Raw genomic sequence first — 24,433 nt, forward strand, 5'->3', positions numbered from 1 at the left:
AAAACCAATTTTCGTTCAAACTCAAAGAAATCCCCATAAAAATCTATCATTGCAATCCAGATAGCAAGTGTAATAGATAAAACTGATTTTGAGGCTTTGTAGTGTTTGCAGTAATTTTTAAGTTTAAGAAGTTTGTAGAACATCAAATTAGGCATAAAAATCGCAATTAAGTTCAAAACACCATGAAAAAGGTTTTTGTCCGGCTATCATAGCGTCCGAAGCAGCATTTCGAAGCAGCATGGCACGGTATGTACTATTGAATTGACTTGTATACATTACTTTTTTGTACAGAAAATTTTTAAAGCTTTAGCGTTTATACGATTCTAAGGTAGTACCAAGTAGTAAGAACAATACATCATTTGAAAAGTAAATGAAAACCATATTTGACACAATGCAATATAAATACAACAAGAGTTAATTGATAGTTGTATTTTAAAACACGCCTACCGCATTCTTCTTTCAATGTTTGACATATTTTTCAAATTTTAAATTTCACATTATTTTACCGAAAAACTTTTAAAATAAATTTTAGTGTGAAGAATAACAAAATTCTGACAAATTTTCATATGTGACGATTTTTGAATAGTCCGCAAAAAAATGTATTTTTTGTCACCCTAATACTATAAACTCTCATTTTACTGTCAGCATAATTCAAGCGTGTGCTAGAATAAGGGGTCATGCACAAATGACGTCACGCTCCAAGGGGGGGGAGGAGGTCGAGCCAAGCGTGACAAGCCTTACAAAATTTTCGGAGGGCTCATACAAAAAGTGTGACAAAGGGGGGGAGGGGGTCGAAAAAGTTGAAATTTAGCGTGACATAATTTGTGTACCATCCCTAAGGGCAGATCCGTCCCACTCGGGTTCAGATTGGGTACCACTTCTAGTACTGCATTTGGTCCCTCGGAAGTGCAAAAGGTACCCAAGTTTGACAGATCGCAGTACACTTTTCACGGCATTCTAGATTACCTTATGAGCCATAAAATTTTGGGCAACTGCAAAAGACATGGGGGTCTTTAATTTGTATTTGATAAGGACGTCGATTTCTCCTCGTCGATCCTCTCTTCTGTGAATAAAGGTGACAAGATGCTCTACTTTCGAATTCATAAAATTGATTTATTAAATATTTGGTGGACATTTGTGCTTTGTCCAATCGTACCATAACCTTGGTTTAGGTCCTGTCGCATTGCTCAATTCCGGGCAATGAGAAAGCGGACACACTCGGTGGGCCCTATGGCAGGCGAGATTTATGACCGACAAATTGTCTTTAATGAACTTTTCGCAATTGCCCGTCAATCGTTGTTCAGTTCGCAACATAAATGAAATAAAGGGAATTTAGGCAAGTGGTTACATTTCATTCTCCTGCAGGTATCGAAGAAGTCGTGGTTCAAAGGGATGAACATGAGTCGTGACATTATCAAGATAATGTGTCGGCTAATGTCCAACCGCTACTCGTTAGGCTAGCATTTTTATTGCAGAAAGTAATCTATGTAGACTTTGGCCTAATGTTCCTTGCTTACAAGTGTTTGCAGCAAATTGATATTTTTGTCTTGCTTGCTGTTGTGTTCCACTTGTCCACCTTGCCCTTCCCGTTTTTGGATGTCCACCTTGTTTCCCTTGAAACCCATTTGTTTGTACCGTTACAGGTTGTCGTCCTGTCCTCTCTGCGTTGATCAGCACCAATAACGCCTCTACAATATGCTGATGTTGAAGATCAAACAAACCCAACATTCCCGTCCCGCCCAAAAATGATCGAACTCTTTACCAAACCGCGAGTTTTCCGGTTCCCCAAGGAGGACATTTGAAACATTTCATGAATATATCGAGTTAGAGAGGTAAATTTTCATGGGAAACTGAAACAGATAGCATCGAGTTAGGGAACATCGAGTTAGAGAGGTATCGACTTACAGAGCGATCAAAGTATGCTAAATTAAAGGGACCGCTCATTCCATCGAGTTAGGGAAAATTTAGAGATACAGAATATCGACTGAATATTAGATCGTTGGAGAATTTAACTTTTTTCAAACACCTATTTTACGTGAATAATTATTCATGCGAGGCATGATGCACTGCTTTTTGGGGCAAGACGCACCTAAACAGATTCAAATGTAATTTTACTCATCGAAAAAATAACCCGAGTATTTGGTAATTTTCGCTTACAAGATGATATAATTGTACATAAACATGTTGTTCAAGACATCAAATGATCTGACTTTCATGATTATAGTTCATTTTGGAATGGATCATTCTGCCTCGATCAAAGGAGTGCATTCTGCCTCATCCAGAAACTTAACAGAAAACAGTATGGAAAATAGAAATCATTTTGTTATTTTACCAAATCTTTTCATCAACAACTAACCCAGTCTTTAACTCTGTTTCATGGTTAAAGTTTGTAAAAAAACAAGTGAAATATTCGGGAAAGTTACACCAGAACCGTGCTTTTCAAATTCTAACTACTTGTTAAGTTGTTCAAGGTGTATCAAAACCTCAGGGTGTCGACAATTTGCAACGTTTCATCAAATTGGGGAATGGTTTTAAGCATGAGCATAAGCATAGATGACCGTAGAATTCGTAGTTGCTACTCCGTGATTGACTAGAACAATCGAAGTTGCTTTTAATGACTGGGGCTTGGGATTAGCTTACCATTCTCAATGTGCACAAATCGAGAGCTCAAATTTTATAAGTCAATAACGGCGGCGGCCACGTCCTTACGGTCATCGGGGAAGGGAAGGAATGTTAGTTTGACAACCGTTGTTACTAGAGACCGAGATCACCTTTGCATCTCCACAGTTGTCCTGGAAAGGGTATTGGGTTAAGGTGAAGATGAATCGAAGCCAAACTTCAAATTTTCAAGAGCACGGATCTGGAGAACCAAACATCCGTTTGAGCTGAAACCCTAATCGATTGGTCAATAGCTGGTGGTGACCAATCGATTAGGTTTTTAGCTCAAACGGATGTTTGGTTCTCCAGATCCGTGCTCTTGAAAATTTGAAGTTTGGCTTCGATTCATCTTCACCTTAATGGAATGAGGTAGAGATCTGGTAGTCACTAATGTTTGGTGATGCGATCCATGATATAATCACGCCTAACCGGATTCGCGAAAAAAATCAATAATTGCATTGTACGCCGAACAAGTGTTCGTCACTCGCCCACGCAGGTGCAAGCGACACGATCAATAGATCAAACACTACTAACCGACCGCGCACTTTTTCACTACTGTACTACCGACGTGCGACATGTTTGATCCAGCTCTCATCGCCCGCCCCCAGAAGCAATCGTCAAGGTCGTAGGATCAAACACTACTCTCATCAACTTGCGTAGTTTGTTCACCAAAAACTTGTTTATTCGAGAGAAATCGACAAAGTGCGTTTTGCCCCGATATTACGTATTACCTCAAGCCCATATATGTGTCACAATCGAATGTCATCGTGTCAAATGACATTCATTTCACAGTTTTTGTGTTTCTCTATGTTCATTCGCTTGTGCTGTGTGTGAGAGGTGGCAAGTAGCGGATGAGTGTAGAGAACTTTTTTTGACTGCTGACTATAGAAGCGAAACGAACGTCACGAAAAATGCTGAATGTTTTTAGCACTGGTTATCCAAGACAATCTTCCGTTGTCTGTCGTAACAAAGCATTGTGCAGCCATATTCTTATACCGGAACTGGTGGTCCGTTGTCGCGAAGAGACAGTAAGATTTAAGAGAGGCGTAGCAGCTGGCAGATGAGGAGTTGAGGCAAATCAACGGCTTAGAAGCTAAGAAGCCTCGCACTGAAGTATTACCATGAGTAGTCCCAGTAGACAACCTGGCATCTGAGCCAAGCCGAATATAAGTGGTCTGTATGATAAAAAAAGTATTAGCACAAACATCATCTCAATTCGTTCAGAAGAATCAACTGGTGCTTTACCAGGCAATGCATAATCCGTTCTCAATTGATTTTGAAGCACAATCAAAGCAAGCGAAGAAAAACATCGCACATGTATCAAGCGATGATAAAACTCATTTGTCTCGCTTATTTGCCATTGGGGGTATTACGCGTTGCAAGAAAAATGTTGATACCTGGAAAATCCAAAGCTACTGATCTCTAAAATTTCCCACCATATTTATCATAGTCACCGATGACTTTGAAGCTGATTATTGCTGTTTATTTTGTAGCCAACGTCACCGTGTATTCTATGAATTCGACGGATTTGGTTGAATCAATCGGTTTTCATATGAACCTTATCCGAAAATACTAAGCCATGCAAATGTCACAGCTTCAGTACTCATGAATGAACTGCATCACTACGCACTGCAGTTCATATGCTGTTAATTCAATTGCTTAATCAAAATTTTAGTTGTTGTCTGTCTTTGTAAGAAATGTCCTGAAAGAAAATTCCTGAATACAACTACCTACTTGTGAAACACCTAGATGGACGCGTGGATAGAAATTCTGTTCATAGAGGGAACAGCTGGGAATCGTTGTTAATAGTGACAATCCCCCATGTAAAGTGCGGTTTCGAACTGAATTGATCTCGAACGTGGTTAATCCGAATAAATAGAGGTCCGTATTACATGCTTTTCAAGCATCTACGAAACATTCGTCTTCATCATAAGTTTGAATTTTGCAGAATTTTGGTCTAATAGCTTTCTACACTTCCCCATCTGTTTTGTTGTAGACTGTCAACGAGTCGGATCATGCTTAAAACTGCAATGCTTACTGTGGTTGATTTGCTCTGTGCGGGGATTGCTCGCTGCGCGTTATTTCCGCGAAGCAATCCAAATTTTTAAATTTCCCCGCAATAGGTGTTTTGCTTTACCCGCGCCGAAGCCGAACGCCACGGCTCAAAATCGAGCGGCTAAGGGACTCAGAATTGCCCAAGAATACACGCAGCAATTGGAAGTGTCCCTACCAACGGAAGAGCAGCTTGGCGCCGCCACTCTTGAAGATGGCTGGAGGCACATAAAATCCGCCATAGGTAACACCGCAACAGCGGCCCGAAGCAGAGAAACGATTCGTACGACGGCGAATGCGAGCAGTTGAAGAATGAGAAGAATGCAGCATGGGCGAGAATGCGGCAAAACCGCACGAGAGCGAACGAGGCACGGTATAAACAGGCACTGAACAGACATAACTCGATCTTCCGGAGAAAGAAGCGTCATCAAGAAGAATGAGATCGCGAAGCAATGGAAGAGCTGTTTCGTGCTGTTGCGCAAAGGCTTTGTGCCACAAGCCGATATGTGCAGAGATTGTGACGGAAATCTTCTCATGAACGAACATGCGGTGGCGGCAGCACTACGACAAGCACCTTAATGGTGATGTGGCCAGTAGCGAAGGTGGCACGGAAATAACTTTGGGAGCACGCGCGGACGACGAGAAACTTCCGCCTCCAGATCTCCAAGAGGTGGAAACGGATATTAGACGGTTGAAAAAACAACAAAGCTGCTGGAGTGGACCAACTACCGAGCGAGTTGCTAAAATACGGTGGTGATGCACTGGCAAGATCGCTGCACTGGGTTATTTCCAAGATTTGGGAGGAGGAAGTATTGCCGGAGGAGTGGATGGAAGGTGTCGTACAGAAAAGGCGACAAGTTGGATTGCAGTTGAAGCAGTATACGATAAACAGACTATCACGTTGTGTTGTGAAACATGAATGTTATAGAGATCGATAAGTAAGAGACCTCTGGAATTGTTCTTCCATCCCATTGATAAGAAATTCGTTTATGGAGTAAACATATAGCCTTTCGTGCACAAAAAGACAAAATTATACATGCACATTTGACCTACTTGCCTGTAGCAGAAGCTAACTGCTTCTCCTAGCCGACTTAAACAATGTTACAAGGAATAAGCCTCGGCAGCTAAGCGTTGTCTCTTAACACGCGTTGCGGGCTCCTCTGGTACTTCTTTGGTTGAAGCATGACACATCTTCTTCGATGATGAGCCCGATGGGCGTCATCTCGGCTATGATGCACACGGCCTCTCTAGATTTGCACTTGCTTAAGCACATGTTCCTATACGTGGTTTCCAACCACTTTAGGTTTCAGCTCGTTCTAAACGCTTTGGACCAGATTGGTCCTCAACGCCTTAGTATGGATAGCGCTACGCTAACCAGAAGCTTGCGTTTGCTGATGATTACAGAGTTTCCAGACAGAGTTGTTAGATATCATCCAAGACCCAAGGGGATCGCTTGAACTCTATGGTGCAATCACCTACCGAGATAAGCGCCCGTTGCTCGGACTTGAGGTTATTGACCACCACCACTTCAGTCTTGTGACGGGCCAGTCCTAATTTCCTAGACATTATCTATTCCTCAACTACGGAAATAGAGTGTGCTGCTGTCAACTCTACTTCCTCCATCGATTCGCCATAGACCACTAGGGTGATATCGTCGGCGAAGCCAACAATCTTAACACCCGTCGGAAGGGGCAGCCTCAGTACGTCATCGTACATCGCATTTCATAACAGCGGGCCCAGGATTGAACCTTGAGGTACTCCCGCGGAAATTCGAACACTTTTCTCCTCTGAATTCTACCATCAAAAAAGCTTTCTAGAAGCTTCCACAACTGCACCGGTACCTTGAGACGATGAAGTGCGTGGGCTATTGCTTCCCAGCTTGCGCTGTTGAACGCATTCTTTATATCCAGAGTGGATAACCGCGCAGTAACGGATGCCGCTCCTTTTATGCTCGATTGCCTTCCTTAGTCTAGAATGTAACATACAGCAAGAATACAATGTTGATCAAAAAACCATAACTTGATCCGGTACTGAAGCCTCAAGAATGGCGAAAGTACCTCATAAATCCGATTTGGTTCACCTCTAAACAAGGTGCTTTAGTTTTTGTAAACCGAAACCTACCACTCAATTGCTAAGCCATATATCATGTATAAGTACCTAGTAATAATAGGTGGGCGGAAAAGTTTTGTTTTTCACCTTCCATCCACAGCCAAACAGAGCCAAACCTCTTCGACGGATGTTTAGGAGCACAACTCGGAATACACATTTCGGTAAACACACATTCAGGTGAACACGCGTGCAAGAGTCGAACCGGTAAGTGCAACAGCAACATTTCGTTCGTTTTCGCTTTCAGTCGTTGCTCCATGATTGGAAATTGGATCAACAGCTGTTAAGTTTATTTGTTTACATACTGTAGAGGGGCCACATTGTGTTGCAAGTGATGCACGTGTTTCCAATATATGCTACTCAATGCTGGATGGAAACTGATATACCCATCCACATGATGGTGAGGCATTTACTCATATCGGTGTTAGCAGGGAATTGTGCTGCAAATGCAGCCTGTTAAATTAAATTGATTAAAAGTTATACCAATAATGTGTAAATATTTACCTTCAACACGGAAACTTTGAAATGAACACCAAAATCCTAGACAGCATTCTACCTAGTATGGAATTGAACCGCTCCATCTACCAACTTTCGGCAAGCAGAATTATCCAATTAGTCACTTCACGCCTTTCATTTGCCGCTCACATACCGACTCCTCCCACCTTCCGTGGCTACTGCAGGCTGCATCCTAACGGCAGCTAGCCCCAGCGCATAGTGGTCCAATGTTTGCACATTCTTCCACTAATATTTTCCTGAATTTCATGAGTATTGAATAGATAAACTTTTGATCGTATTTCGAAATCATGTGAACGGCAGGGTTGTCAGCTAAACTTGAACCTCTTGTACTTTTTTTTTTTAATTTCGTGGATGATTTTCTAGAAAAATCTTAACAGATCTTATTATTTTTTATGAACTCTAAAACTATGAAACAGTTTGAAAACGTGCACAATTTTAATTATTGTAAATCATGTAGCTCAGGATTTCGTAACTACGCTAACGCTAACGCTACGCTATCATGTAACTCAGGATTTCTAAAAAATTCTCAATCAAGAGAACGTTTTAGAAAATCCTGGGGGACTGATTTGGAAGAAATGATAACTATTATATAAAAAAAACGAAAATATGACGGACCTTGGCGGTGATGGAATTTTTACATCCTTATCCAGAAACTACCAGAGAGTTGCTTATCATTCTTGGTTATGGGGTTGTGAGCAAGTGGGACCTAAAACACGATAGTTCAAACAAATTCAGCTTAATGTACCCAAATAACAAATTTTTGTTTCGGTTACCATTGCTGTCAACATTCCTTCAAAAACCGTATATTTTCGAAAACGAACAGGATTTTTTTTAGCGTGATTTGAGCTTTTGTTAAAACATTTGTATAGAGTGCGGCCACTTTGCAGCGTCTGCTAACATTTCAAACAATTTCCACACCCCCAATGGGAACGTAAAGAAAAGCAAATGCATTTTCTCGACACCAATTGATTGCCCTCGGACGGTGTGTCTACATTCTGCAGTCGTGAAGGGACGTGGTAGCATTCGGAAAGGGGGTGTGGACCCCACGAACTATGCCAGTGAGTTATGAGTTCAGCTAAATGGTCAGTCGATTAGTTGGCAATCGCTTCCCGACAGTATACCTAGCTAGTAGATTATCTGAGAAGAGCTGCACCAGCGGAAAACTCGCTTGCATACAGTCACTAGTAAGTGGGTAAGCTTGTTGGTTTGGGATCCCATTCTTCACGAACGATGAAATTTTCGGCGGACAACTAATAGGGTTTTAATTAACGTTTGGCATTTGGGTCAACAACAGAAAAACCCTTTTAAAATGCATCTGTTTGAATCATGCTGGCGATGACACCGTCATTTATATATGCCATAGATTTTTCTTACTTGTCTCAAATAGATTAGAAAGGTATTGGAAAATAGATTTCACGAAATTTATAGAAATACTAATGTCCAAATGCAAGATAAAGAGGAATCTAAACTCCAGGGGAATCTTTAGATTTCATGAATTAAATTTGAGTAGTAACGGAGTATTTCATAGCTTGCATACTGATCTTTTCTTTCACAATTATTTACTGGGATCTTTAAATTTATCTATGATTTTCATAACAAAGAGATCCTTAACCGGTTCTGTCTCGATTGGGACGTAACGCCAGAAGTAAGAGGAAACATCCGAATCACATTTCCAAAACTTTGAAGATGTCCTTAGAGATTCTGCGATATCAGATGTCAAAAACAAGTGAAAAATTGTACCGGTAGATCCAGAAGATATTGTAAATATTGTCATAAGAGTAATTTAAAATTCATAGTGCCACCAATAAGCTTGAAAACAACTATTTTTAACTATAACGGATATTTGTGATCAAGTATGGATATGTTAATAGTAGTTTACGGAACGAGTTGCAGAATGATGATTTTTACAGCACGAGTCGTAAATTTATCCTACGAGGCTTGCCGAGTAGGATAATTACGACGAGTGCTGAAAAAATCGAGTTCTGCAACGAGTTACGTACAACATGTTTTCCAATTTCGTAGAAGACCACTTGAGGATATCAGAAATTATATCGGAATGCATTCACCACTATTTTACAATTTCTGAAAAATTGTTGTGTTATGATTCATTACGCAACTCAAAACTGTTGCGTAATGAGAAAGCGTTGCATAATGAATTATTACAGCACTGGTTTCAGTTGCGTAATGACTATTCCCACACTGCATACTTCAGTGCAGGAAAGTAGGCCGTTTTATGACAGATTGGCGTGATGAAAAACAGCCTTTTAGGATTGGAAATTGCAAAAAAAAAACATATTATTTGAATAATAAGTTAAGTTGCGTATAGAAATTGATACCCACAACTTTAGTATGTTCTGAACTAAGACAAGACGTGTCAGGTCAAAGTACAAAACCGAAACCAATTGCCTGTCAAAAAAGACCACTTCTCATTGGTCGTTTTGGCAAAGGCCTACTTCCACATTGTTGAGTTGGATTGCAACAGGGCACTTTGTTGTTAGTCCGGCCGTGTTGCTAGTTCATAAATTAGAGTTTTTATCAAAAGTTTGGAAAATTTCCATGAAATCTTTTTAAATCAAATCTATTTATATTAGATTTTAAATTTACAGCATGTGCTCAAACATTGCTAGAATAAATAAAAATGCTCAATTGAGGGCAATATAATATAACTTGTGCCAATTTTCTATAAATATATGGTTGGTTTTGAATATAAACCTAATTTTCAAAAAAGCTAGCATCTTCTATTGCACTAAATGAATGAAGCGTGCAAGAAACAACCAAATTATGTGCTTTGATATTTGAATTAGTTCACAAGATTTGCTTAAAAAGGATACTGGTAGCACTGAATTTTGTATCGTCCAGGTTATCGACTGAAAAACAACGGGGTAGTCTTAGTTGAGCTGTCGTGTCCTGTCCTAGGTTTTGAAGACCTCAAAATTATCAATTTTCATAGCTGTACACTCTTTGAACCATATGAAGCTTTATGGATAGGAACGAGAAAGTTTCAAAAGAATTGGGTTAGTGTAGACTGTAGTTGATTTGGTACATCTTAAGGACCTGAATTCCAGGATGATTCGGATGACTTACAATATCCAATTTCTTGTCAAAATTTGTGGACACGTTTGTTAAGGCTTAGTGAGTGTCGTAAATCAACCAACGTAGACATCATTTGCTAAAAAATATCATATGAGCCTGTGTTGATTATAGCAAAATTCCAGAATTTTCTGGAGGACTTAGTCTTACTTTAGGTTAATTAAAAATTTCAAAAATATTCTGAGCCTTCGTAACTAATTACAAATAACGAGTCTGTTCGCATTCTGCATAAAAACATTTCGTTTCCAAATGATAAATGAGTTCTAAAAGGAAGTTCATGTGATTTTTACCCCACCTGACCCAGAGATGTTCTGGAGTAACTTTGACCACAATACTTCGGAGCTACAGCTTTCTATCACTTATGAAACTACAACTGATAGTGAAGCAATCCTCAAAATTTAATTAAAAACTATGGAGTTATGCCCAAATACGAGCATTTTGAATTTTGATGTCAGCCCCGTAGCTACGGGTTATAAGACCTTTCAAGAAGATTTTAAACAAACGTTAAGTTTTGTCGTCATTAGTTAAAAAAAAAATGTTTCTCCTTAAAATGTTTGAGAAGAAGTTTGCGATCTTTTACAGTTTCCGGAAAAGCGTGACTGTCTCTTTTCTTGCGATTTGGAAGGAAACCTGAATTGTGTTAGCCAGTGCTGGGAATGGTAATGGTAGTAGGCTTGAATTTCAAGAAACTCACTTGGCTCTTCCCTGTACTCAAAAACGTGAATCTCATCAAGTAGCCTATGTTGGATGCATGAATCTTCTAAATCAGTAGTGTCATTGAAAGCTCTAAATGCGGGAAATACAGTGGGAAATTGAACATTGCATGGGGTTGCCTGTAGCAACGGGTGTTTTGCTATTTTCGAAGCTTTTTGCCTACATCAGCGATGGGCGTGAGTTTCATTGGCTTCGCTGACTATGATTTACTGTTCTTGGCTACTGTAGAGTGAATTTCAAGATTTTTCCCAACCCTGGTGTTAGCTATGAGCAAGTTAAAAAGGCTGGTATAGTAGTTTACGGAACAAGTTGCAGAATGATGATTTTTACAGCACGAGTTGTAAATTTATCCTACGAGGCTTTCCGAGTAGGATGTGTTACGGATCACATCGACAAAGTACTGGATTTGCCGCACACTTAATTTCCGTGCATAAAAATACTCCTGCATGGGCAAACCGACCGAATACCTCTTGAAAACAAGAGAGCTTATTCAAGTTTTCTTGAAAACAACACCGCCATTGCCACACTCACACACAAAGCGAACCACTTCCGTGTAAGAAAACCGATCGGAGAAAGGTGTGAGCCACCGAAAGGTTGCACAAAAAATTCCGTCCTCCGTGAGTCCGCGTCTTGTAGGTGGTACTGGAAAAGCTAAGATCGGTGAACTTGAAGCCGATTGACTCAGCTGAAGGAGAAATCTGGCCAAAACGATCAACATCTTGGCCGTTAAAGGTGAAATATACGATATACGGTGCTCCCATGTGCATTTGACTCAAAGTCAGAATTTCACCCACAGCTCAAAATTCCACGAGGTCAATCGACGCCCAACCAGAGTACCCAAATCAACTGGCTACTGCGTTGTGCCGAAAACCTTCTCAGCTCGATCTAGAAAGGTGACGTCTATTTTGATTATTACGCACAATACAGACTAACTTTCGTCATCTCATGCAGCTTTTCCACCCGACACGACACGAGGCTAAAATACCCGGAGAACGGTTTCCTATTGGATCCAAATCCAATCAGATAAGACCCGTCAATCCATCGAACTGAATTGAAGGTAAATAAGAAATTCCCCGATAAGTAAACAAAGCTTACACCAGTTTCCTCTAACAGCACATCATCGCATCAGCACGATTCCCTACAATAATCAGCCTCGCATCCTCGCAGCGTGAAGAGACGAAGCCTTCAAGAGAAGTAAGTTCGTCGATCTTTAATAATAACGTTTATCTAACGCAAAAAAAAAAAAAAACCATTGATAGGGCTTCATTACCGGATTCCATTCGCCGGCAAAGCGGCGACAGATAATCTTCGGTGCGTTTGCTTTGGTCGAGGCAGCGAGCACTGACAGGCCAACGGGCCACTGCCCCTGTGATCACCATTCGGGACAAGCCGTCCATCGGTAGGCTGTAATCTAGAAGGAGCCTCCGCTCACAGAGCGACAGAAGATCTCATCGTGCCCTACATTAGACGATGACAAGTGCACCGGTGTGTAGTGTTGGCCAGGAGAAAACGACGCGCGGAGTGTGGCTCGGCCGAGTGTAGTAGAAGCTCGATTTAGGACGAGTGCCACAGTCAAGCATCAGCACTGTCAGGGTAGAGCATCCCACGAATCGGGACATCGAGAGTCAAGCCATTGAACGATATTGGCGATCTGAGTGATCGCGCCTTCGAAGCATAGGCGATTGCATGTTCGCACAGAAGCGGCGTCATCATCACGGGGCCCCGTCCAGCAGCAGAGCATCGAATGCAGCAAGGTACCGTTAGTCTTAAGTAAACATAAGAGCAAAAATGTTTATATGTAGCAATATATGTCAAATGCCATGAATATTTGATACGTTTTATGATAGAGCGCGCCACATTGACTGCCCGAGCACCTCACTAGCCATCTGATTTGCTTAGCCGGGCAAGAACACTAAACGTAACAGGTCTCGTTCACTCAATGGGCAATTCCGTCTTCATTTTGTCATTTTGAGTCTCATTCATATGAGTGTAAAAAGAGTAACTAATATTAGCGCCCAACGAAAAAATCCACTACTTTCAGTTATAGTGGCAGTCAATTTCAGTCAATTGAGGGTAAAGTGAGTCGTGTTGTGTGTCATTATTATGGATATCCTACATCTATCGGACAACGAACTGGATTTCGAGATTCAACTAAGAAAGCACGACCCAAGGAGCTGTAAAACAAGGCAGGAAAAAACCGGGAAGCTGCGTACATTAATCGAGACAGAAAAAATATCAATGGAAATCCCCGAGACAGCGGACCACGTCATCAATCAAGCGGAGCACGTTGACATCTGCCAAAGAAATCTGCGAAACATCAACGAACGCTTGATAAAAGCCCTTGAACAGGAAAGTTCGACTGAACTGGCAACATGTAGAAGTAAACTCTTACACTACAGGGGTAGAGTAGCAATGATCACTGACAAGGACTTTGCGGTATATGTGCGGAAAATGGAAGGCTATACGGAAGAGGCGCTTCAAAGAATCGCTGATTTTTTCAGTAGCGTAACACTACTGAGTCCATCGATCCACAAAGCTCCAGGAGATGTTCCAATATTACCAGAAATCGATGACTTGGCGACAAGATTGCAAAACTCGAAGTTACAATCTAGCTTCAAGGATCTACACCATAATACACATCACTCATTCGAGGTAAACGCTCCAGGCCTTGAAAATCTTCAGTTGCCAAGATTACCACGTGAAAGCTCCAGACAAGATCAACAGTTTGTCGGCGAACAAACACCAAAATTTCCAAGGATGGATCCCACACCAACAATTCAAAACCGAATCGGCGCCTATGGTCAGCAGGCGGGAAATGATGATCCACTGGACGTACGGGATGAGGTCATACGCTACCTTCTTCAAAGCCGAGGAGATGCAATGCGCAGCCATGCGCCACAACGATTCCGATCTACGCAACCCATTCACAAGTGGCCTTTCTCCTACGCGGGAGAGGCAAACATCATGCAGTTGGCCGTTTTCTTGAATCGAGTCAAGACCTACGCGGACACGGAAGAGGTTGATGAGTTAGCGCTACTGCGTGGAGTGAAACATCTACTAAAGGGACGTGCGTTGGAATGGTACATCCGCTCCTATCACAACTGGCCCACCTGGGAGCACTTCAAGAAAGACATTAAAAAGGAATTTCTTCCCCAAGCGTACTCCCAACACATGAAGCGAGACTTATACTGGCGCCTTCAGGGCTCGGACGAACCTTTTCTTGCTTACTACCGAGATATTCTAGCGTTGTTCGAAGTAGTTGAACCAGCACTATCAGACCACGACCGGTTGTACATAATGAAGTCCAACCTCAATCCGGAGTTCGCAGCGATTGCATCGGCTTCACGAGCGGGGACGGTAGAAGAGCTGATTGGCGTTTGCAAGGACTATGATGAAGCTCGCACATACTCTCAACGTAGCCGTTCAACACAAGGCCAAAAACCGCCCAATTCTTCGCAAGGAGCAAGCGTTCCATCAAGAACGATACGACCCGCATCAAACCCATATCCGTGGAATCGACCACCACTCGCTCGTCCACAACAAGTTAACATGTTGGAAGAAGAAGAGATTGAAAGCCCGGAACATTCGGAACAACCTGCTTCCATCATAGCATCTGGAGAATTGGACAACAACAACACAGCATGTTTAGCAGACCTGATACCTGAAGTCAACGCCGTAAGAAGCAACATATGGCAACCGAGGCCCACCACCCAAACGACTAGAGCATCGCAGTCTACAAATATCACGTGTTGGCAGTGCGAGCAACAGGGCCATACATTTCTTAACTGTTTGAATCCCAAAACATACATCTTCTGCTATCGATGCGGTAGAAAAGGCATAACTTCACGCAACTGTCAAGACTGCATAACCAGACTAGCCCAAGCGATCCCAGAAGGCTCACCAAATCCGGGAAATGCGCGTCCGGGGTTTCCTCAATGAAGGGTGTCGATTCTCCGGTAGTTCAAAAAATCCCAACCCTTCAACAAACGAAATATTTCCGCAACGTAGCGTCTATCGTCTTCGACACATCGGCAGGAGATAATAGACCGTACGCAGACGTGAGGATCATGGAAAAACCAATTCGTGGTTTACTGGATAGTGGAGCCACTTGTAGCCTAATGGGTGGCTCACTTACCTCCATGGTAGATGAGTTGGGCCTTACGAGATTCCCAGTGCAGGGAGCCATCAAAACAGCGGATAATACATCACACAATGTGTCCTTCTATGCATTTATCCCCATAGAATACAACAGAAAAAAGTTAATTCTACCAATTTTGTGCGTTGAATCTCTTCCGCCAACACTGATCCTTGGAATGAACTTCTGGATCAAGTTTGGCGTTCAAATTTCCCTCTGTGGAATCAACGTATCCAGTGATTCCAATATGACAACAATATCATCCTTCAGTCAAGAGGAGCAAGAGCGACTTAAGGAGACGATTGATTTATTCCCCACGTCAGAAAATCAAGGGCGCCTAGGACGAACCAATATATACAGACATAAAATCGACACAGGAACCGCCCAGCCCTTCAAGCAAAAATATTACCCCATCTCTAAGTTTCTGCTGGAGGACCTTAACAAAGAGGTAGACAGAATGCTCTCACTTGGCGTTATCGAAGAGGCAGTGTGCTGTCCATGGAATAACCCAGTAGTAGCGGTAAAAAAGAAGGACGGTTCGATGCGGCTCTGTCTAGATGCGAGACGCCTCAACACAATAATAGTCCAAGAGGCATATCCCATCCCACAAATTGCTTCAATAATGAGCAACCTAAGCGGCAGTCGGTACCTCTCCTCCATAGATCTTGAAGCCGCCTTCTGGCAGATTCCACTCGACAACGACTCCAAGCAAAAAACGGCCTTCACAATACCGCAACGCGGGCATTTTCAATTTTGTGTTGTTCCTTTCGGGTTATCTACCGCAAGCCAAGCCCTCTCCAGAGTGATGAATCACATATTCATCGACATGGAACCTCGAGTTTTCGTGTATTTGGACGACCTGATTATTGCAACGAATTCATTCGAAGAACATCTGCAGGTCCTAAAGGAAGTTGCACGCAGGCTTCGCTGTGCAGGACTAACAATCAATGCAACGAAGTCCATCTTCTGCAGAAGAAGTTTGAAGTACCTCGGTTACGTTTTGGACGAGAATGGTTGGAACACTGACAAGGAGAAGACTGAAGCCATCAATGACTTCCCCACTCCCAAATCAAAGAAAGAGATTCAGCGATTCCTTGGAATGTGTGGATGGTACCGCCGCTTCATCAAGGACTTCTCTCGCATTGCAGCGCCTTTAACGGAATTAACAAAAGCCAGAATAAAGTTTGTCTGGAATGAGTCCTGTGAATTAGCCTTTAACACTCTCAAACAGCGCCTCTGCAGTGCACCGGTCCTGTGCACGCCAGACTACACCAAGCCCTTTTCAATAGCCTGCGATGCGAGTGACATTGCGGTGGGGGCTGTTCTTACCCAAGAAACTGACGGTCACGAGAAAGTAATTTGTTACATGTCACAGAAACTATCTCACTCCGAGCGCAAGTACTCCGTCACAGAACGAGAATGTCTAGCGGTCATTAAAGCCATTGAAAAATTCAGGGGCTACGTGGAGGGTAGTCACTTCACCGTTTTCTGCGACCACTCTAGCCTGACATACTTGAAGACAATGAAGAATCCAACCCCGTTAATGGCCCGCTGGATATTACGCCTCAACGCCTTCAACTTTGACATTAAATATCGTAAAGGTACGATAAACGTCGTGCCGGATTGTTTAAGCAGAATCGGAATGGTCAATGCGGTAACCGCAGACAGTCAAGCACAGCAAGTGGATACCTGGTATGAAGAGTTGATGAAGAACGTGGAACAAGATAAGGATCAATACCCGGACTTCCGGATTCTTAACGGAGGTTTATACAAGAACTGCGTGACAGCTGACGAAATGGGTATCCGAACTCATCGGTGGAAGCGCGTTGTTCCGGTTGCGATGCGTCACGATATTCTTCGAAGGTTTCATGATCTTCCAACGGCGGCGCACTTGGGATATGACCGCACTATCAACAAAATCCAGCAAGACTACTATTGGCCGAAGATGGCAAAGGAGGTGAAACAATACATCCAATCTTGTGCCATTTGCAAGGCCTCAAAGGCTCCGACTTCACTTCAAACGCCCACTATGGGAGCTACAAAGCCCGCCAGACTCCCCTGGGAACTCATCTCTATCGATTATGTTGGCCCCATGGTGAGATCGCGTAACGGCAATACGGTCCTGTTAGTTATTGTAGACTGGATCACAAAATTCGTTATCGTTGAACCGTTTAGAGCCGCCATTGCGCAGAAAATGGTATCCTTTCTAGAATGCTATGTTTTCCTGCGCTTCTCAACTCCCAGAGTTATCATCACGGATTCGGGAACACAATTCACCTCACACGCATTTCGTTCTCTCTTACTTCGTTACAACATTACGCATATGCGTACAGCTTACTACACACCAATGTGCAATGCTGCGGAGCGTACAAACCGTACCCTGGTAACCTGTGTTAGAGCGTTGCTCGACGAGGACCAGCGCAACTGGGATGAACACCTGCAACAAATCGTCTGCGCAATCAATACCGCTAAGCACGAAACGTTGGGATGTAGCCCATATTACGCTAACTTTGGCCGAAATCATATCTTGTTTACAGAACAATACACTCTGGCTGCGATGAACACACCGGCCGACGAGACAAAAGCGAAGGAAGCAAGATTAAAAGCAGTGCACAATATTCAGCGATTCGTAGTAGATCGGATCCGTACAGCACACGAAAAAAGCAAACAACGCTATGATCTACGAGCAAGGGAAAGGAAGTTTACCATTGGCGAACTTGTCTGGCGTCGATCTTTCCAGAAATCTTCAGCGATCGAGCAACGCACAAAGAAGCTAGGTCCGAAATATATCCCTTGTTACGTTAAAGAAGTACATGGAGCCAATAACTATCTGCTAGAAGATGTGAAAACGTCGTCGGTAGGTGTATACCACGCTAAAGACATCAAGGCAGATTAGAGTCCTCCTTGATTAGTCAGCTATGTGAACAGTCCATACTGTCAACGAAGTGTGAACCAACCGAAATCACCAACAAACACACGCTATGCGGAAGTTCTATGACCACAGAGAGCCAGCTATGAACACAGCATTCCGAAGCTGTTGACAACGAGCATTACACGCCATAAAATACGGAAACGGATTGATTTGAGGCCCTACAACATGCATCACGAAACCTCGTCATCCAATGCGGCAGTAAAACCACAAGGCCACATCGTGCTGGGAACTCACGGCAGACAAAACACCGACGATAGCCCTACCGCAACTGCCAAACACAACCCATTTACGCACGGCAACAAGTTAACAAGCTATGCACGCAGTCGACACACTGCCAACCAAGATCATCAAGTCAACAAAACACGTTCAACGGAACCGGCTGTAGGACCAAAACTGCTTTCGAAACCTCGCCATCCAACGCAACGGTATAGGAGCATAACAACCAGGCAAAGCACGAAACACAATAAGACACACGACTCACTAAGGCAAGACATCACTCACCTTCCTCATGATGGCTTGCGTTCTAGCTTGCGTATTTGTCTCGCGCGCTTTGAGTACCACGCAATTGACAAGTTAATCTGCTACAAAATCAAGCTAAAAGAGATACAACTACTGTTATCTAAAGCTATCAATGTCAGCGAATAACATGTAACAAGATAAAGTGGAAGATTGTACTTTCTCGATGTAATTCAAGAGGTTTGTTACTAAGCGCTCAAGTGACCGACCATTGTAATACTGATCATGAAGACTTCAATTGTACCAAACACTTATAATATAACTAGTATAAGGCTATAGTATGTAGAATTCTGTTCGGGTAGCATCTTACTACGCCGATATATGCATTTTGCAGTATCTGTCACTAACTAGTAGTGAGGGCAAACAACTCTTTATGGATATTAAGATTTATTTTGTGAAAATCACTACGCAACTTCGGGGTACAAAATTGTAATCAAACCTGCCGAATTGCATTAGATTAGTAAGCAACAATTGGACTCATCAGGATCAAGCCGTCTAGCAGACTTCACGAAATTTTTGTGAAGCGCTGCCAGCTTCACAAAAATTTCGTTGCTCTCGACATGGTGTTGTGTTACGGATCACATCGACAAAGTACTGGATTTGCCGCACACTTAATTTCCGTGCATAAAAATACTCCTGCATGGGCAAACCGACCGAATACCTCTTGAAAACAAGAGAGCTTATTCAAGTTTTCTTGAAAACAACACCGCCATTGCCACACTCACACACAAAGCGAACCACTTCCGTGTAAGAAAACCGATCGGAGAAAGGTGTGAGCCACCGAAAGGTTGCACAAAAAATTCCGTCCTCCGTGAGTCCGCGTCTTGTAGGTGGTACTGGAAAAGCTAAGATCGGTGAACTTGAAGCCGATTGACTCAGCTGAAGGAGAAATCTGGCCAAAACGATCAACATCTTGGCCGTTAAAGGTGAAATATACGATATACGGTGCTCCCATGTGCATTTGACTCAAAGTCAGAATTTCACCCACAGCTCAAAATTCCACGAGGTCAATCGACGCCCAACCAGAGTACCCAAATCAACTGGCTACTGCGTTGTGCCGAAAACCTTCTCAGCTCGATCTAGAAAGGTGACGTCTATTTTGATTATTACGCACAATACAGACTAACTTTCGTCATCTCATGCAGCTTTTCCACCCGACACGACACGAGGCTAAAATACCCGGAGAACGGTTTCCTATTGGATCCAAATCCAATCAGATAAGACCCGTCAATCCATCGAACTGAATTGAAGGTAAATAAGAAATTCCCCGATAAGTAAACAAAGCTTACACCAGTTTCCTCTAACAGCACATCATCGCATCAGCACGATTCCCTACAATAATCAGCCTCGCATCCTCGCAGCGTGAAGAGACGAAGCCTTCAAGAGAAGTAAGTTCGTCGATCTTTAATAATAACGTTTATCTAACGCAAAAAAAAAAAAAAAAAAACCATTGATAGGGCTTCATTACCGGATTCCATTCGCCGGCAAAGCGGCGACAGATAATCTTCGGTGCGTTTGCTTTGGTCGAGGCAGCGAGCACTGACAGGCCAACGGGCCACTGCCCCTGTGATCACCATTCGGGACAAGCCGTCCATCGGTAGGCTGTAATCTAGAAGGAGCCTCCGCTCACAGAGCGACAGAAGATCTCATCGTGCCCTACATTAGACGATGACAAGTGCACCGGTGTGTAGTGTTGGCCAGGAGAAAACGACGCGCGGAGTGTGGCTCGGCCGAGTGTAGTAGAAGCTCGATTTAGGACGAGTGCCACAGTCAAGCATCAGCACTGTCAGGGTAGAGCATCCCACGAATCGGGACATCGAGAGTCAAGCCATTGAACGATATTGGCGATCTGAGTGATCGCGCCTTCGAAGCATAGGCGATTGCATGTTCGCACAGAAGCGGCGTCATCATCACGGGGCCCCGTCCAGCAGCAGAGCATCGAATGCAGCAAGGTACCGTTAGTCTTAAGTAAACATAAGAGCAAAAATGTTTATATGTAGCAATATATGTCAAATGCCATGAATATTTGATACGTTTTATGATAGAGCGCGCCACATTGACTGCCCGAGCACCTCACTAGCCATCTGATTTGCTTAGCCGGGCAAGAACACTAAACGTAACAGGTCTCGTTCACTCAATGGGCAATTCCGTCTTCATTTTGTCATTTTGAGTCTCATTCATATGAGTGTAAAAAGAGTAACTAATAGATGATTGCGACGAGTGCTGTAAAAATCGAGTTCTACAACGAGTTATGTGCAACATTTTTTTGCAATTTCGTAGAAGATCACTTCAAAAATGATATTGTAATGCATTCACCATTATTTTACAATATATGAAAAATAGTTGTGTAATGATTAATTACGCAACTCAAAACAGATGCGTAAAGTTAAAACGTTGCGTAATTAATCATCAATGGTTTCAGTATATAGATACTTCAGTGCATGAAAGTATGCCGTTTTATGACAGCCTATTACGGTGAGAAATTGCAACAAATACTATTATGATACAGTATTCATTGATAAATGTTATAGGCTAAGGAGCAATTAAACACTGTGAATATGCGAAACTATATCGTGGCCTTTTTGCCAAACTTGACATATCCCTTTCGGGACGAACCAGCACAATTGTGCTGTTCGGCATCCATGACATTGAATGATTCTTTTAGCCAATAAATCATTGTTTTACTAAACTTGTTTGATTTCAATTATTGAATTATCATTGATACTTGTAATTAAGCACAACAGCTTTTGTTTACATCGTGTTTACAAAACACCAGCTCAGGGTAAACAAAATGTAAACAAACACCGTAAGAATTGAAAAAGTTTTATCTGTCGCAACTTTTAAACTATTCGTTTTCTCTAGGTATGCACAGATACGAATCGAGAGTGAAAGAGTCATTCTTTGAAATGGTGAAGACCAAATGAGAATTGATTCACACAGCAAAGATTTCTGGAGGGACAAAGTGGGACCAGCACAATTGTGCTGGTGCCGGCCCTTACCCGGTCGATGTTCGTTGTGGACTACCAATTTTCATTTTCAGTATTTTGATCAAGTTAAGTGGCTGAATCTGGTTCTAATGTCCACAATAGTGCATAATATTTTATTATAACATGAATGAGTGATTACATACGAATCATAAAAATGATGTACCGTACAAAAACTATGTAACAGATAACTATGTAACAGGTAACTCATAGCTTTGGTTAAAAACCTTTTATTTTTTATAAGTCCGTATTTGAAATAGATTAGGTGTCACATTTTTTGTTTTAAATCTCCTATAGAAAAGTTTAAGAAACAGTATAATTTTTGGGGAACGTTCAAAACTTACGTTAATCATTTAGAGGAGCGGGGGTGTACGAAAGTGTGACAGTGCATATACTAAGGGCTTGGGAAAAAGCGTGATAGTGAGCATAGGAAGGATTTAGATTGACTTAAAAACAGTGGACATAATATTTGAATGTCCCCTTGCTTTGATAATTTGTCAATACCATTTTGACGCAATAATCCATTTTGTTGTTCTACAATGCATGCTGGTTTAATATCTGCTATAATTTTTATGAAGTTGGACAACTGAAGCTGAAAACCTTTACTTACTATTTGCTTCTGAACTCCTTTAAATGGCATACTATTGATGTATGCAGCCCATGTTAGTCTTCTTCTTCTTGGCATTACGTCCTCACTGGGACAGAGCCTGCTTCTCAGCTTAGTGTTCAATGAGCACTTCCATAGTTATTACTTGAGCGCTTTCATTGCCAAAGTTGCCATTTTCACATTCATATATCATGTGGCAAGTACGATACTTTATGCCCAGAGAAGACAAGGAACTTTCCATTACGAAAAAATCCTGGACCGTCCGGGAATCGAACCCAGACACCTTCAGCATGGCTTTGCTTTGCAGCCATGAACTCTAACTACTCGGCTAAGGAAGGCTCCTGCTGGTATTACTCGCAAAAATGTTGTTTATGATGTTGATGTACGAAATGCGCTTTAAACTGGGAAACTTTAATCTTTTGCAGTACATACTATGAAATACTCTAGTAAACTATTAAGCAATGTATGAAGTTCTGGAGTCTAGATTATCCGCTCATAAAAAATAATATCGTTTCGTTTTTTTTACCATAAACAATATATTGTCCAAATCTTGAATTTTGAGACTTAGATAACCTGATATATTATAAATTAAAATTTGGACTTCATTGCCGTGCGTATAGTGTTGCAAAGTAACCAGCTATATCGATCAAAGAAGTATAGGTTCAATTCCCGCTGCAGTATTTTTTTCGTCAGAAACGTATTACGATTGTGCCATTTGGCGTTGCATGCTAGTCCGTTGATTTGTGGGATGCTCCCTTTAAAGGTCATAATCGTACATAATGCTTTCCAGGAAATTTTCTACAGTAGGATTAACAGCTAAAAGTGTCCATGCAATCGAAACGAAAGAGAAAACAAAACTCACAAGTATGGTCGAGCTTTTCATCGAAACTTACAAGTATGGTCGAGACAATTTCATAAATCAAATGCATGCTTTTATATGATTATTGACCTGATTTTGACTATCCTTTTTAAACAGGTTTTTAAATTCCCTGTAATATGTAAGCTATCCGTCAAAGTTCTTTCAGTCCTACACACTACTTAAAACTAATATTACAATAGAATTTACCATTTTAAGCAAATATTCTCCATGTAAAAAATAAAACAAAGTAAATTTGATATTGGGAGCCAGATAGCCATAACGGTAAACGCGCAGATACTCAGCAAGATCATGCCAGCCGGTCGAGGATCTTTTCGTAGAGGAAATTTTCTCGACTTCTCTCAGCGTAGAGTATACACATGCTAAGTTGGTCAATTGACAAAGAGAGATGTCAGTTAATAACTGTGGAAGTGCTCATGAGAAGTTGAGCTTCTGTAAAGTCAGAAAAAAGAAGAAGAAATTTGATGGTAATTATTTGCACTTAAAATGCGTCATTCTTGTTAATTATCGTCTAAGCTAACGAGCCCATATGACGTAAATTTACATGAATTTTAAGAGAAGCTGCTTACGCAGACTGGATATTTTGACGTTTTTTATTTTAGTTCTAGGAATAAAATGAATGATTCCATTTATTTAAAATAAAACTGTTCCTTGTTACCAACCTTTACAAAAACATCGTTTAAGTATCATTTGATTGGAGATGAACCAGCCACGGGCTGAAAATCTCCCTAATAACGCTAATAATAATAATCATTTGAAGGAGGGCTATGTGATTTCAAAAGTGATAGGTAAAGTGAGCGATAGAGGGCGTCTCTAAAAAAATATCTTAATTTTCGAGTCTAATACACGACTCTAAAAACGGCCTTATAGTGGAGGTCGAATTATGCGTATCTGGCAAAGGATAAAAACTCTAGAAGAATTAAGTGGTATAGTACTAAATTCGGTTTTCATTTATTTATTGGTATTCCACTAAACAATTTGAAGGTTTATAATTATTTTCAATTTTGATTTTTATTCCATAATTATTTGTGAGAAATTTTATACAATCAATATAGTTATTGAGGATATAAACAAACATAGCTAAACCAAGACGGTTTGATTGAGACAATTAGTTTTCAAGTTATTCACACACGTACCCATTTTATATAACGTGGACTTGTTCTTGAATAATCTCGATAAACGTCATCGTCACTTTATGCTTTGAATCTTAGATATAATATGGAGTTCTTTTATCTCTCATACATTG

The 24,433-nt window shown here is 41.6% G+C and overlaps 1 protein-coding gene and 2 long non-coding RNA genes across 15 annotated transcripts in view; 2 read left to right on the top strand and 1 right to left on the bottom strand.

Moving 5' to 3' along the window:
- LOC5570893 (dual specificity tyrosine-phosphorylation-regulated kinase 2) overlaps nt 1-24,433 on the bottom strand; it is a 414,629-nt gene that overhangs the window by 162,784 nt on the left and 227,412 nt on the right. The gene's annotated exons all lie outside the window — the stretch shown is intronic.
- LOC110676564 lies at nt 11,526-12,961 on the top strand. Its single transcript, XR_002500517.1, has 5 exons — nt 11,526-11,868; nt 11,933-12,029; nt 12,088-12,193; nt 12,250-12,330; nt 12,396-12,961. It is a non-coding gene; the product is annotated as an uncharacterized LOC110676564 (long non-coding RNA).
- Nucleotides 19,273-20,742, top strand: LOC110676565. Its single transcript, XR_002500518.1, has 5 exons — nt 19,273-19,645; nt 19,710-19,806; nt 19,865-19,970; nt 20,027-20,107; nt 20,177-20,742. It is a non-coding gene; the product is annotated as an uncharacterized LOC110676565 (long non-coding RNA).

Source organism: Aedes aegypti, chromosome 2 (genome assembly GCF_002204515.2).
Source record: "Aedes aegypti strain LVP_AGWG chromosome 2, AaegL5.0 Primary Assembly, whole genome shotgun sequence".
Lineage (NCBI taxonomy): Eukaryota > Metazoa > Arthropoda > Insecta > Diptera > Culicidae > Aedes > Aedes aegypti.